General features: G+C 54.0%; 1 protein-coding gene across 1 annotated transcript in view; it reads left to right on the top strand.

Annotated features, from left to right (window-relative positions):
* The first annotated feature begins 629 nt into the window (after window positions 1-629).
* The window catches only part of RAB11FIP5 (RAB11 family interacting protein 5), a 65,347-nt gene continuing 50,097 nt past the window's right edge, over window positions 630-15,879 (top strand). The window contains 1 exon segment of the mRNA XM_060247441.1: window positions 630-754. The gene's annotated coding sequence lies outside the window, so the exon portion shown is untranslated.

Below are 15,879 nucleotides of genomic sequence, written 5' to 3'. Positions count from 1 at the left end.
ATCTGCTTGATAAGCAGAAGGTCCCGAGCTCAATCCCCGGCATCTCCAAGTCAAAAGGGTCCAGGCAAAGAGGCATGAAAAACCTCAGCTGGAGAGCCGCTGCCAGTCCGAGTAGACAATGCTGACTTGGATGGACTGGGGGTGGGGTGGGGTCTGATTCAGCAGAAGGCAGCTTCAGAGGTCCCAAGCCCAGAGCGGGGCAGGCGCTCCCCCCGGCCCTGCAGCGCCGCCTCCCCCCCCCCCCTCCTCGAGCCGAGCGGCCAGGCAGGCGCGCCACCGCAGCCAGGCGGGGCGAGCGGCCGGGCGTGGGGGGGGCGGGGAGGAGGAGGAGCCGGAGGGGGCGGCGGGTGCAGCTGGGCGGCCGGGGCGCAGGCGGGCTGGCGGGCGGGATGAGCGCGCTGCGGGCGGAGGGGGGTCGGGGCTGGCTGCCGAGCCGCGTGCAGGTGCGGGTGTGGGGGGCGCGCGGGCTGCGGCTGCAGGGGGGCGCGGGAGACGCCTTCGCCGTGCTGCAGCTGGGCCGCCAGAAGCAGCGCACCGCCGTGGCCACCGTGCGAGGCGCCGGGCCGGGCGGGGACGGGCCGCGCTGGGGCGAGGAGTGCGCCCTCGAGCTGCCCCCCGACGACACCGACGCCGCCGCCCTCCTCCTGCAGCTCACCGTCTGGCAGCGCGCCCTCGTCGGCCTCGACCGCTTCCTCGGCCGCGCCCTCGTCCCCCTCGGGCCCCTCCTCCGCGCCGCCCGCTCCCACCCCGAGCAGTGAGTCCCGGCGCCGGCGGGAGGGAGGGCGGGAGGGAGGGAGAAGGCCTCGCTGCAGGCAGGGCCAGGCGCCCCCTCTCCCCCCCCTGGCATCCGGAGGCCAGTCTGGCGGCGGGGGGGGGCTGGAAGAGCCTGGCTGGGAAGCGGGCCGGGGGGGGGGGAGTCAGCTGCCGGCCTCCTCTCGCTCCCTCCCCCCTTCCCTCCTGCAGCAGTATCTCCAGCCCGGCAGGCAGCCTCTCCTGCTCGGTGGGGGAGGAGGCGGAGGAGAAGTGCCGAGTCACGGCCTGGCCGGCAGCTGGGCGCCCTCTGCCCCCCCTCCCCTCGACCGGGGGCTGCAAGAGCCGCCAGCAGAGCTCTGCAGAGGGAGGCTTGGGGCGCGGTGGGAGTGAAGCAGGCCCCACCTGAGGCCGGGGGTGGGCGGTGTGCCCTGCGGGAGGGGGCAGGGGCTGCTGTGGCCAGTTCCTCAGGCTGGGTGACTTCGGCCCGTCTGGCCTGCGGAGGTCCCCTGGGCTGGTGAGGGAAGCCCGCCTGCAGTGGGGGTGGGGGTGGGGGGCAGGAGTCCCGAGAGGCTGGCCAGGCTCTTTCCTCTGGGCAGTTTAATCTCTGTGCGGCCTGCAGAAGCCCCTGGGATGTCAGAGAATGGCCTTTCCCCAGGGAGGAGGCCAAAGGCAGGCTTCCTTGTTGTCTGGGGTGGGGGTGGGGGGCAGATTCCTGCAGCCAGGCAAAGGGGGCTCGTGGGCACGCTGAGCTTTGCTCAAGATCAGTTCTGTGAGCTTTTGGCAGAGTTCTTAGGGGTCCTCTAGTCCAGCCCCCCGCAGGACATGCACAGTGATCTTCTCCCCCCTGCCCTCCCCAGTGACCCCTGCTCTGTGCCCAGAGGGAGGCAGAAAACCTCGGAGGTCTCTGTGGCCCAGCTGGCCTGGAGGAAGATTCCTCCCTGACCCCAGAGTGGCCATCAGCATTGCCGGGGGCAAGAGCTGGGAGCAGGCTCAGCTTGGCATAAGTTCTCCCCATCAGCCTTGCTTGAACAGGCCTTCTGGAGTCCCTGAAGGTCCCCCCCCCCCCATCCAAGACAGTAGAGGGGCTGCGCCTGGACTTCTTCCCCACTGCTCATTTGGGATGGACTTTGGAGGGGGGCTAAATAAATTAATCAGCTTTTTCTTTTCCAAAAAGAGCTGTGAAAGCCAACACCTCTGATTATTTAAGGTCATGGTGCCCCTGTTCTGTGATGGAACTCCCTGGGTGGATGGAGCTAGTTGTGCTCCCAGAGCCTCTCCTGCCTCACAGGCTTGGAGTGAGGATGGAATGGAGGCGAGAGAGCCACACGAGCTCCTTAGAACAAGGGTAGGATAAGGAAAGAACCTGTGCAGAAGCTGCTGCCTGTCTAATAGCCGTGGCTCAGAAGGTCCCTGGTTCAGGCCCCGGCAGCATCTCCAGCTAAGACCAGGTGGGAGGTGATATGAAAGGCCTCCACCAGAGCCCCTGGAGAGCCCCTGCCAGTCTGGGTAGACATACAAAAATACAAAATATTGTGCACAAACAAACGCTCTTAACTGGTGTATATAAAGTTCTATTATAATGAAATGAACAGCCCACAACAGTGGGCATACATTCATACAGTATAAATAGAAAACAACAGTCTCAAAACAATACTCCAGTTAAGAGTGTTTGTTTGTGCACAATATTTTGTATTTTTGTATTTCATATATTGTGCTGCCACTGTTCTTTTGCAGTCTGGGTAGACATGGCTGGCCTTGTAGAAGGCAGCTTTGTGGGTGTTTATGTGATTGCTGGGACTGCGAATGTCACTGTGGAGCAAGGAGGCTACTCTCTGGCTTTGTGGAAGGACTCAAGCTAGCTCTGGATTGGGAGCGGGGCCTTTTCTGTCTTTGCTCAGTGGAGGCTGCCTCTGGTGAGAGTCTGCTGTAGTTTTGCACACCTTGTAGAAGCATAGAGTTGGAAGGGACCACCAGGGTAATCTAGGCTAACCCCTGCATGATGCAGGAAACTCACCAATACCTCACTGCATGGGGTTGGTTGGTGTGTGTTGGCAGGAGAAACTGCATTGTTCTTTTATTTATTACATAGGCTTCTGCCCCACTTGGTTCTTGGTGTAGCCAATATGGAAACAGCATGTGGCAAGTTAATAGCTCAAAGGTAAATATAAACAAGATAAAGGATGTGACCGATGACAGAACAGCATCTCAGGCTGCTTTTCAAAGTGGGGTGGAGGCAAAATGAAACAGCAGCATCTCCGTTATAAAACCTTCATCAAGTGATAGAACTGTAGGGGAGGGGGAAGGAAAAACAAGAATAGCTGATGGTTGGAGCGCTTTTGCCCAGCTTCCGTGGGCCCATCCTTTTCTGGTGCAGTTAGATTGAGCCACAGTGATTCATGCCTTAGTTCTAGATTCAGGCGGGTCGCAGTGTTGGTCTGAAGCGGCAGAATACAGTTCAAGTCCAGGGACACTTTTAAGACCAACCAAGTTTTAGTCATGTTTGAGCTTTTGTTTGCCCGCAAGCTCCCTCAGAGACAATGGAAAGGAATTTACCAGTCCATCCATGTAGGCAGAGGGTGTACAGTATATTAGGATCCAAGACAATTGAGGGTGGTTTGGGGATTGTTTTCTGTGGCTCCAGAAGGTCCAGAGCCAATGGGCTGAAATTAAATCAGAAGATTTTCTTGCTCAACATTAGGAAGAACTTCCTGACCGTTAGAGTGGTTCCGCGGTGGAAGAGGCTTCCTTGGGAGGTGGTGGGCTCTCCTTCCTTGGAGGTTTTTAAGCAGAGGCCAGATGGCCATCTGACAGCAGTGCCAATCCTGTGAATTTAGGGTGTGGAACTGAACAACAAATTTGTGAATTTCCTTCCTGCATTGTGCAGGGGATTGGACTAGATGACCCTGGAGGTCCCTCCCAACTCTATGATTCTATGATCTAGACTGGACTACTGCAATGAGCTCTGCTTGGGGCTACCCTTGAAGAGTGTTTGGAAGCAGCAGGTAGTACAGAAGGCTGTGGCTAAACGACTGGTTGGGCGCATACGTTCCCGATACTACAGCGCTTACATTGGCTACTGCTTCATTCCTGAGCCCTATTCAAGGTGTTGGTTTTGTCCTTCAAAGCCCTACAGGACTCGGGGCCGGGATAGCAAGAAGCCCCTCTTCTCCCAAATGTTCCTGCCTGTGAATTCAGACCACAGGCGAGGCCCTCCTGTCCATTCCATTGACCAAAGGAGTTTGTTTGGTGGGTGGACCCCCTCAGCTGTGACGGAATGGGGCTTCCCTCCACCCTTTGAAAGGAAACAGTTCGGTCCACAAAGGTGAAGTGAGCCCTCAAATGACAGCAGACTTATGTCAACCCCACTTTTACATGCTTTGTTCTTCACCAGGTTCTTGGCTCCTTTAAAACACACACTTTAGGACAACCATTACACCAAACTGGCTCTCCAGTCTGGTGTAGTGGTTAAGTTCATGGACTCTTATCTGGGAGAACGGGGTTGGATTCCCCACTCCTCCACCTGCAGCTGCTGGAATGGCCTTGGGTCAGCCAGAGCTCTCTTATCTGGGAGAACCGGGTTGGATTCCCCACTCCTCCACTTGCAGCTGCTGGAATGGCCTTGGGTCAGCCAGAGCTCTCTTATCTGGGAGAACCGGGTTGGATTCCCCACTCCTCCTCTTGCAGCTGCTGGAATGGCCTTGGGTCAGCCAGAGCTCTCTTATCTGGGAGAACCGGGTTGGATTCCCCACTCCTCCACTTGCACCTGCTGGATTGGCCTGGGGTCAGCCAGAGCTCTCTTATCTGGGAGAACCAGGTTGAATTCCCCACTCCTCCACTTGCACCTGCTGGAATGGCCTTGGGTCAGACAGAGCTCTCTTATCTGGGAGAACCGGGTTGAATTCCCCACTCCTCCACTTGCACCTGCTGGAATGGCCTTGGGTCAGACAGAGCTCTCTTATCTGGGAGAATCGGGTTTGATTCCCCACTCCTCCACTTGCAGCTGTTGGAATGGCCTTGGGTCAGCCGGAGCTCTCTTATCTGGGAGAACCAGGTTGGATTCCCCACTCCTCCGCTTGCAGCTGCTGGAATGGCCTTGGGTCAGCCATAGCTCTCTTATCTGGGAGAACCGGATTGGATTCCCCACTCCTCCACTTGCAGCTGCTGGAATGGCCTTGGGTCAGCCATAGCTCTCTTATCTGGGAGAACGGGGTTGGATTCCCCACTCCTCCACTTGCAGCTGCTGAAATGGCCTTGGGTCAGCCAGAGCTCTCTTATCTGGGAGAACCAGGTTGGATTCCCCACTCCTCCACTTGCAGCTGCTGGAATGGCCTTGGGTCAGCCAGAGCTCTCTTATCTGGGAGAACCGGGTTGGATTCCCCACTCCTCCACTTGCAGCTGCTGGAATGGCCTTGGCTCAGCCAGAGCTCTCTTATCTGGGAGAACCAGGTTGGATTCCCCACTCCTCCACTTGCAGCTGCTGGAATGGCCTTGGGTCAGCCAGAGCTCTCTTATCTGGGAGAACCGGGTTGGATTCCCCACTCCTCCACTTGCAGCTGCTGGCATGGCCTTGGCTCAGCCAGAGCTCTCTTATCTGGGAGAACCGGGTTGGATTCCCCACTCCTCCACTTGCAGCTGCTGGAATGGCCTTGGGTCAGCCGTAACTCTTTTAGGAGTTGTCCTTGAAAGTGCAGCTGCTGTGAGAGCTCTCTCAGCCCTACCCACCTCATAAGGTGTCTGTTGCGGGGGGAGAAGTTATAGGAGATTATAAGCTGCTCAGAGTCTCTGATTCAGAGAGAAGGGTGGGGTATAAATCTGCAGTCATCTTGTTCTTTTGGCAAACTTAACCTAGTGTGTTCATAAAGAAAGCCATCAAGAGCTTGCTCCCAAAGACTGAAAGCAAGGAGGCGAAGTGCACTTCCCTAGGGAGGCTGTTCCATGATTGTGGGACTGCCACCGAAAAGGCCCTGTCTCATGTATCCGCCGGTGACCGTGGACTTCCTGGGTGGTTTCCCATCTCAGTATTGACTGGGATTGATCCTGCTGAGCTCCCGGGCTTGCCTGGGCGGTCCAGGTCATAACCGATGGATTGCTGGGAGAGATGAGGTCACAGTCGCCTCGAGTTCTCCAAGCGAGAGATGTTTGGGGGTTCCTTGGGGGTCCTGAGATCAGGCCAGCCTGGGCCTTCCGAAGTAAGGGCATCTTTTTAAATATATGCTATTAAAGTATTCTCAGTTTGCCCTGGAAATGCCAGTGTCGGTCTTGGTCCTCAAGAGCTTTTCTCAAGTGTTCACCGACTTGTGCAGCTAAAGGGGTGCGGACTCCTGGTCTGGCCTTGCGTGGACTCTTTGTGCTTTGCATCTGTTTCCTGGCCTGCCTGGCCTGCGGGGTGGTCTGTGAGGGCAACCCATTTCAGGCTGGCTGGAGAGAGCTTTCGTGCTAATGGGGCAATCTGGATCAGAGTTACTTCAGTCTAAACCCATCAGGATTAGGATTATGCTGTAAATATTTATGTTTATTTAAATATTTAAACATTGGTCTACTTAAAATATTATATAATATGTTTTTCTCTCGCTGAATTATTTACTGATCATGGCGCCTGGAGCTGTTTTCTCCTGAGCCCCCCCCCTCAAGGGCGGCATCTGGGCTGCCCTCTGGGGCGGGAGGGAGGGGGGTCTGCTCCCGTCACCCCCCTGGGCCCTTTCAGTGGAGAGGCTGCTGCCGGAGACTGAACCTGGGGCCTTCTGCTGGCCAAGCACCTGCTTTGCCCCTCAACTGCAGCTCCAGCCCAGCCAGGGGTCTCTTAGGCAACCCACTTGCATTCTGGGTTGGTTTTTTGGGGGGTGGGGATTGCAGACTAATGCCAGTTGGAAACAACGTTAGAAAGTGCTTCACCCCCCCCCCCCCGGGCCCGGTTCCTTCCTCCCTGAGACTTATTTCATAAATGAGGTGATAGAACCAACTGTGTTGCTTCAGGCTGCTGGTGACGCATCTTATTTTGGAAGGTTCCTCTATTTGCACAGAAATTTTAACACAGAAAACTAGAACAGCAATGCGGGGCGGGAAGGATCTTTTTATGTTGCTCTTCAAACTTTCTGGCTTTGTGTTATTGGACTAGGATCTGGGAGACCCTGGTTCGAATCCCTGTTCTTCCGTGGACCAGTCACATGCTCACCCTGGCAGACCTCACAGCAGGATTGCTCTGAAAAGAAAACAGGAGAAGAGAAGGGCGTGAGCCACATTCTGTCCTTGGTGGGGAGGGGGCGGGGTTCTAAATGACATAGATAAATAGAGGGAGTTGACATGTAAAGGTCTGTTCAGAGCTTGCAGGCTGAAGGAGAGGAGTCTGTTGTGCCGCCTGGTTCTCCTTAAAGCCTCCCCTTCTCCTTTGCCACAGGACCATCCCGAGTGATCCACCAAAGGAGATGGTCCCAAGGAGCAGTGAGGGTGGGGGGGCTTCCCTTGGGAGGAGAGGGAGAGAGACCTCCGTATTCTTTGGGGGTCAGAGGCACAAACATTCATCACGAGAGTATTGACTCCGTTGCAGTGAACGGGTAGCTACTGGGCATAAATTGGGCATGCTCAGCTCCCCCCCTCCAATGAGTGGCATTCCCCACTGCCAGTGGCTGATGTTGGCTTTGGGGTTTCCCTCCTTGGGCTCCAAAGGGGGCACAGATTTCATTGGGAGATGCTGGGGAGTCTCCTGGCTCTGCTGGCATCTCTGAGGGTGCCTGGGGGGAGGGGAGTGGCAGGAGTCCCCCGCCTTACTGCTGGCCAGGCTGTGAATTGGATCACAGAGTGCAGAAGCAATGCAACGGGACAGCCTGAGCCATCCAGTGAAGCAGGCAATAGCAGGGCTGGGGTGGGGAACTCTGTGACCCGCAAAGGGGTCAGGCCTGCTGGGATGGCAGGGAGTGGAGGAGACAACGCAGTCCAAGAAGGACGATGCCTGCAATTCTGCCACAGAACTCATCGAATCATAGAGTTGGAAGGGACCTCCAGGGTCGTCTAGTCCAACCCCCTGCACAATGCAGGAAGCTCACAAACCCCTCCCCCTAAATTCACAGGATCCTCATTGCTGTCAGATGGCCATCTAGCCTCTGTTGAAAAACCTCCAAGGAAGGAGAGCCCACCACCTCCCCAGGAGGAAGCCTGTTCCACGGAGGAACCCCTCTAAACTCACAAATCCCTCCCCCTAAATTCACAGGATCCTCATTGCTGTCAGATGGCCATCAAGCCTCTGTTTCAAAACCTCCAAGGAAGGAGAGCCCACCACCTCCCGAGGAAGCCTGATCCACTGAGGAACTGCTCTAAACTCACAAACCCCTCCCCCTAAATCCACAGGATCGCCATTGCTGTCAGATGGCCATCTAGCCTCTGTTTAGAAACCTCCAAGGAAGGAGAGCCCACCACCTCCCGAGGAGGAAGCCTGTCCCACTGAGGAACCGCTCTAATGGTCAGGAAGTTCTTCCTAACGTTGAGCCGGAAACTCTTTTGATTTAATTTCAACCCACTGGTTCTGGTCCTACCTTCTGGGCCCACAGAAAACAATTCTGCACCATCCTCTCTATCAGGGGTGGCCAACGGTAGCTCTCGAGATGTTTTTTTTTTTGCCTACAACTCCCATCAGCCCCAGCCATTGGCCATGCTGGCTGGGGCTGATGGGAGTTGTAGGCAAAAAAACACCTGGAGAGCTTCTGTTGGCCACCCCTGCTCTATAGGACAGCCCTTCAAGTACTTGATGGTGATCCTATCACTATTTGCTTGATCTTGCTTTTATCCTAAGCAGAGGCACAAAGTGGCTCACAACATGGTTCTCCCTCCCAGATCTTTCCCCTGCAACATCCCGGGGGTGGGGGAGGCAGGATTCAAGGCTGGAGGGCTGAGGGGTCCCCCAGGTGAGGATGCCTCTGGGCTTCCTGCTCTGCCCTGGGATGCAGTGAAGCTCGACTGGAGCTGGGCTGAGAGAATTCTGAGCAGCATCTTCAAGCTGACCTGCCCTTTGGATTGTCCTCCCCAGTCTGTGGCTACCTGCCCAATGGATTATGCTGGAGAGCACGAAAGGGGGCAAGGAAAGTAGCTATGGAGACTAGATCCGGGTGGGCAGCTGTGTTGGTTGGTCTGAGGCAATACAGCAATGTTCAAGTCCAGTTGGGCACTTTGAAGACCAACAGGGTTTAATTCTGGGTGCAAGATGAAGTGTGTATGTATTTATTTTATTCGATTTTTAGCCCGCCCTTCCCGTAGAACAGGCTCAGGGCGGGTTACATCATCAAGACAATCAACAGTAAAAATCAATAAAGACCAATTTAAAATATATAGAATCTAAAACTGCAGAGTGGCAACAGAAACGAAAATGGCAGGTTCCGCCTCACTGGTGTGGCCTCTTGTCCTGGTCCAGCAGGTCTTATAGCCCCGGGATGGAATGAAGGGAGGAGGCTGGTAATGAGTGGTGCCCACCGCCCCAGCTGGAAGTCTGGCGAAAGAGCTCTGATTGACAGGCCCTGTGGAGTTGAAGCAGATCCCGCAGGGCCCAGATCTGTGCTTCAGATACAAGAAGTCTGCATGCCCAGGAAAGCTTATGCCCAGAATTAAACTCTGCCACTGGACTCAGACTTTGCTCTATAACGCTTGTGGGGTCAGATCCAAGTGGGCAGCTGGGTTGGTCTGAAGCCATAGAAGAAAGTTGGCGTCCAGGAGTGCCTTTAAGACCAACAGAGTTTTATTGAGACTGTGATCTTACATTCTCAATGAAGCTTCATTGGTCTTAAAGGTGCTGCTGGGCTCCAGCTTGGTTCTTGTGGGCTCACTCTGGGGTGTCTGCATCTGGTCTGCACCACAGCACTCACTTCTCGTCATTTTGTCTTGGTTGCGTCGTGCAGGGACCATGCGTGAGCACGGTTGTGCAGCTCCAAAGCCCTTTCCCCACCAAGGGCTCCTGGGGATGTGGATGAGGAGCTGGGCTGCCCCTGTGGCGATGGGAGGCCTCACCCCCTGAGGCTGCTGCAGTATTGTGTGTGTGTGGGACAACTGAAGCAGGCGTCCTCCTCGTCCTTGGAGCCAGGCTTGGGAAACTCTCTGGGGCTCTTGTGGCCTGTGGGGTGGTTTGGGGTCCTGAAGTGTTTCCTCCCAGGCTGGCCTGCCTGGCCTCTCCTGACCTTGCCATCTTCCTGTTCCCCTCTGCCATGCGATGGCAATTTGTGCCAGGGGAGCAGGGTGGGGGTGGGGTTGATGGCACAGCTGTCGTCTTCCCTGCTCCTGAGAGCCCCAAGGAACTTAAGGCTTGCTTAGGAGCAAGAGTCTCCTAGACGTGTGTCCTGATGGAAGAGTGTTTGTGAAACTGCACTTGCTCCTGTCAAGTCCCCAACAGTTCAGAGCTCAATGACAGTCCATTACAAGAATAGTTGTTTATTGATACACGACAGGTTAGAGCAAGATGGTCCTTGCGAAAACTGGCTTTGGTGGGCAATTGCCCTCTACTTATACCTTATGTTAAAACCGTTATACATTCAAACCCAAGGTTTGGGGAGGGACAGTGGCTCAGTGGTAGAGCATCTGCTTGGTAAGCAGAAGGTCCCAGGGTCAATCCCTGACATCTCCAACTAAAAAGGGTCCAGGCAAGTAGGCATGAAAAACCTCAGCTTGAGACCCTAGAGAGCCACTGCCAGCCTGAGTAGACAATACTGACTTTGATGGACCCAGGGTCTGATTCAGTAGAAGGCAGCTTCATATGTCCAAGATGCAAAGCAAGCGGCCCCTCCCCCTAGTTCTTTCCCAGTCCCACTGCAGGTTCACACATATCAGGCAGAGATGGCCTTGGCCATCCCTGAGATCAGGCAGAAGGAATGTTTCAGTTGTTACACAGATAGGGAAGCTGCTAAGCGAGAAGTGAAAGTAACGTTCTGGCTAAATGGCAAGAGGCACTCTTGACAGCTCCATGTTCTGTTGAGGGGCAGCTGGACTTCTTTCCGACATGCGTAGCTGATGTGCTGAGGAAGCCGTCTAGTCACAGGCCGTGTGAGTGTCCAGGTCCAGGGGGAAACCCTTCTGCCTCTCCAGGGTCCTGTTTCAGTTGAGCTCCAGGGCTGGCCGGCCTGTCTCTCCCTCCATTTGGAACCACGTCAGGTGGCCTCTTGGCCCTGAGCCTTCTCTGGAAAGCAGAGAGTGAGTGAATTGGCCTGGCTGGACAGAGGGAGTTGGGGGTGTGCCCAGCTGAGAGGGCTCAGTGGTGATGCTCCGGTTTCCAGGGGAAGGAAGGCTGCCAGGTGCCCCCTGCAGAGATAAATGTTTGGTGTTTGGAGTGGGGGTGTTTGTGGGGTGTCCTGCTTACAGCAATTCAACTGTTGCAGCTCATGCCCATGCGCGCGTTGCTGTTTGCTGTCACAATCGGTGATCAGTGGCGCATGCCAGTGTGGGCTGGCTCGTATTCTCTGCTTGCTAATTCTTGGAACCTGCTTCGTTCAGGTGTTGGCAGTAGGATAGAGCTTAAATAACTGAGTGGGTTGTTTTTTTTAAATGGGGCAGGTCTGATCCTGAATGGGGCTCTCTCCTGTTCTGGAGAGGGTTGCTCTCCTCCTAAAGGAGCAGGTCCATAGCTTGGGGGAGCTGTTGGGCCAGGCCTTCTACTGGCGGAACAGGAAGCAGCAGTGGCCAGAGACCCCTGAGCCAGCTGCTCCCCTTCCGGGAGGAGAAGATCTGGCCACTGTGGAGCTTGCCCTGGGGACACCTAGATCAGACCAGTGCAGTACACTGTGCATGGGGCTGCCCTTGAAGGCTGTCTGGATGGAAGCGACCTTTGGCGGATCATGTGGTGGCCAGAATGGAGTGAGTTGTAGGGACCAGAGATGACGCCTGCCTTCTTCCACAGGCACTGGCTCTGCATTTGCTGCCAGACTCAATTCAAGGTGATACTGCTGACCCTTAAAACCATATATGGCATGGCAGCAGCATACCTTATGGACTGCCTAGTCCCATCCCTCTCTGTCCTTCAGAGGCCCTGATTCAGGTGACCTCCCTCCACTTGGAACTGGACAAGGAAGGGCCTACTTGGTTGTGGCACCAAAACTCAAACTCCGCCCCCCAGGAGATTTGTCCGTCTCCCTTTTAGAGATGGGAAGGCCTAGAAAAAAAACACTAGGAAACTTTGAATAAACCTGTCATCAATGCCTTTTGTCAGTTTTTCTTATGGAAATTTTGGGAAGCACTGAAAAAAACCTCCTTATGAAATGTTTTGTCTTTTAGAATGAGTGAAGTGCTTGTAAAGACAAGGAGGGCATGCTGTAGACTTGTGTTGCTCTTAAGTCCTAGGTGCATTTTGGTACCTAGAAGGATCCCTGATTTTCAGTTTGGTGTAGTGGTCAAGTGCGGGGACTCTTATCTGGGAGAACTGGGTTTGATTCCCCACTCCTCCACTTGCAGCTGCTGGAATGGCCTTGGGTCAGCCAGAGCTCTCTTATCTGGGAGAACGGGGTTGGATTCCCCACTCCTCCACTTGCACCTGCTGGAACGGCCTTGGGTCAGCCAGAGCTCTCTTATCTGGGAGAACCGGGTTGGATTCCCCATTCCTCCACTTGCAGCTGCTGGAATGGCCTTGGGTCAGCCATAGCTCTCTTATCTGGGAGAACCGAGTTGGATTCCCCATTCCTCCACTTGCAGCTGCTGGAATGGCCTTGGGTCAGCCATAGCTCTCTTATCTGGGAGAACCGGGTAGGATTCCCCACTCCTCCACCTGCATCTGCTGGAATGGCCTTGGGTCAGCCAGAGCTCTCTTATCTGGGAGAACTGGGTTTGATTCTCCACTCCTCCACTTGCACCTGCTGGAATGGCCTTGGGTCAGCCAGAGCTCTTTTATCTGGGAGAACTGGGTTGGATTCCCCACTGCTCCACTTGCACCTGCTGGAATGGCCTTGGATCAGCCAGAGCTCTCTTATCTGGGAGAACCGGGTTTGATTCCCCACTCCTTCACTTGTACCTGCTGGAATGGCCTTGGGTCAGCCAGAGCTCTCTTATCTGGGAGAACCGGGTTGGATTCCCCACTCCTCCACTTGCAGCTGCTGGAATGGCCTTGGGTCAGCCAGAGCTCTCTTATCTGGGAGAACCGGGTTTGATTCTCCACTCCTCCACTTGCACTTGCTTGAATGGCCTTGGGTCAGCCATAGCTATCTCAGAGGTTGTCCTTGAAAGGGCAACTTCTGTGAGATTTCTCTCAGCCCCACCCACCTCACAGGGTGTCTGTTGTGGGGGAGAAGATATAGGAGATTGTGAGCCACTCTGAGATTCAGAGTGGAGGGTGGGGTATAAATCTAATATCTTCATGATGGAAGAGCATGTGGGGCTGTCACTCCTTCTCAGCTGTTCCATCTCTTCTCTGCCCTTTTGACCTGACTCTTCCCTTGTGTTTGGCTTTCCCCCCTCTCCCTCACACCTACGTGAGAGGTAGACCCACAGATCAGGTATACAGTAGTGTATTGCCCTTACTTGCTGGAGGGGAAAAAGATAAGAAGGAGGTGGGGCAGAAACTTGCACCACAGACTCAGAGGAAAACTCTGGAAGTTCCATTGAGAACTGAGATCCCTAACCAGCTAGGTGCATGTATTAAGGTAGCACAATACTTTCCCCAAGTTTTGGGTATATTTGCAGTTTTGCTTGTAAAAAACCGAGGCATTTATAACTTTTAAGTTCCATCAATATGTCAAATATTGTTGCTTTATATGCTAATAATAATTATACTTTTTATTTGTATCCCGCCCTCCCCGCAAGAGCAGGCGCAGGGCGGCTCACAACATATGAATCCAATCCAATAAAATTATAAAATTATACATAGTACTTACATTTATAGTTATAAAATCGACATAAAACCATTTACAAATTGTATTAAAATTAATTAATTGTGGTGCTATAACTTCGATCTTTAATACATTCTGTGGCTAAAAACATATCCAGCAGCATTTCCTTAGCTCAGCATTAGGTGAAGGCTGTTTTAAAGAGGTAGGTCTTACAGGCCCTGCGGAATTGATTGTGTTTTTTGTTTTTATTTTTTTATTTCATCAGATTTATACCCCACCCTCTCCTAATGGGCTCTGGGCGGCCGTTAAAACAGTAACATTAATTTAGGTTTCATAGGACAGCAAGTATTGCGTTTTTTGTTGTTGTTGTTTACCCCTGAATTCCATTTCCCCTGTTGTGGCTTCAACATTTCCAGAAATTTTGACATCTCTCCTTCCTGTATCACTGTTTTCCACCAGCAGGTTGTGTTTTGTTTGAAATCATCTCACTAACTCCTGTTAGCCCCTCCCCCCCTACAGTTTTAATGTTTGATAGATTTTCACGCTTGAAATGTTTGCTGCATTGGCATAGTCATGTTTTAAGCAAAATAAGTGTGTATGTATGACGCTTTGAGCAGAGTCCAGCCTCTGAGCCCTGCCGCTTCCGGAATTTGGCCCTCGCTGTGTATGGCCAGAGCCTTTAGCTGGTTTGCGAGGAAGGGGGCGGCTTGGGGAGTGGAGCCCTGCTGTTGCTGGGTGGGTGAGGGGGCTGGAAGAGCATTCCTGGTTGATCGGGGAGGGTCTGGCTTCCTTTCCCCAGGCAGATTTCCGGAGGGCTAGCCAGGAGAAGGAGCTGCAGCTTGTTGCTTTTGCTGCCTGCTATTGGACAACTCCAGCTGGGCTCTTGTGTGTGTGTGTTTGTGGGTGTGTGTGTGGGGGGTGGGATCTGGCACTTGCTCTATCCGCTGGTGACTCTGGAGTTCAAGTACATCTGCGTTGTGGACTTCCTGAAAGAGACCTAGTTTGGTGTAGTGCTGAAGTGTGTGGACTCTTATCTGGGAGAACCGGGTTTGATTCCCCCCCTCCTTCACTTGCAGCTGCTGGAATGGCCTTGGGTCAGCCACAGCTCTTTCAGAGTTGTCCTTGAAAAGGCAGCTTCTGGGAGAACTCTCTCAGCCCCACCCATCTCACAGGGTGTCTGTTGTGGGGGAGGAAGATACAGGAGATTGTGAGCCACTCTGAGACTCAGAGTATAGGGCGGGGTATAAATTCGTTATTATCTTCTTCCTGAGTGGGCGGCTGGCTGTGGAAGATGGTGCTGGCTGCAGGGGGGGGGGCTGTTCATGGTGACCCCTTCTGGCCTGAGCAGCATGTTGGTGGGGGGATGAGGTGCCAACTCCCCGCTGAGCCCTCCTTTATTTATCTGGTTATTATTTAGAAAGCCGATATGCTGCTTCTCCAGAGACCTGCTGAAATTGGCTTAAAGCTAGAACAACAAAAGCAGATGCTGGAGACAGCAGGTCTGAGGAAGGGAGCCGATAAGCAAGGCCCTGAGAGAAGAGGGAGGTGGCACGGAGCAGCCAGAAACGACCCTTGGTCCAGAAACAACCACCAAAGATTGAAGAGAGAAAACTGTTCTGCTAAAAGGTGGGGTGACAAAGGGATGTTTGGACCTGGTGCCTAAAAGGTGAGCGAGGGGAGCCTCAAGCAGGAGAGCGTTCCAAAGGCACGGTGCCCTGAGAAGGCCCTTCTTCTGGTCCTTACTCCCTCTGAAGGCAGGGGCACAGAGAGAGCAGGCCTTGGGGGGCAGGTCTTGACTAGCGGGCTGGGCGCTAGGGGAGGAGGCAGTCCTTCAGGCCGCAAGCCATTTCAGGCCTTAAAGATGAGAACCGGCACCATTCGACCCCAGAACAGATGGGCAGCCAGTGCAGGTCTGTCTGCATAAAGCTAATCACAATCCCTCTATCGCGCCCCTGACAGCAGCCTGGCCGGCTCCTTTTGTACCAGCTGAAGTTTCCGGACAGCTTTCAAAGGCCCCATGGAGAGCATGTTGCAGTAGTCTAGCCTGGATGTGCTAGGGAGGGGCTGCTTGGGATGCAGAAGGTTGCTGGTTCAATCCCTGCTTGCAGCATCTCCAGGCAAAAGGATCAGGCAAGGTGTTGAACCGCACTAAAGCTTGGCAAAGCATTGAAGCCCTTTCATTGGTCTTGTAAGATCCAAGAGCCCTGAGAGAGGTTTGTGTGAAAGGGGCGTGAAGCCTGCCATCCGCCCGCCTTGTCTTGGTGGGAAAAAGAAGTTGTGGATGGGGAGAGTCACCACCTGCAATTTTACCATCCTTTAAAAAGGAGTGCTGAAGAAGATTCGT

Source organism: Heteronotia binoei, chromosome 9, assembly GCF_032191835.1.
Source record: "Heteronotia binoei isolate CCM8104 ecotype False Entrance Well chromosome 9, APGP_CSIRO_Hbin_v1, whole genome shotgun sequence".
NCBI lineage: Eukaryota > Metazoa > Chordata > Lepidosauria > Squamata > Gekkonidae > Heteronotia > Heteronotia binoei.
The sequence above is the reverse complement of the archived record's forward strand: the minus strand, read 5'-3'. Positions and strand labels throughout refer to the sequence as shown.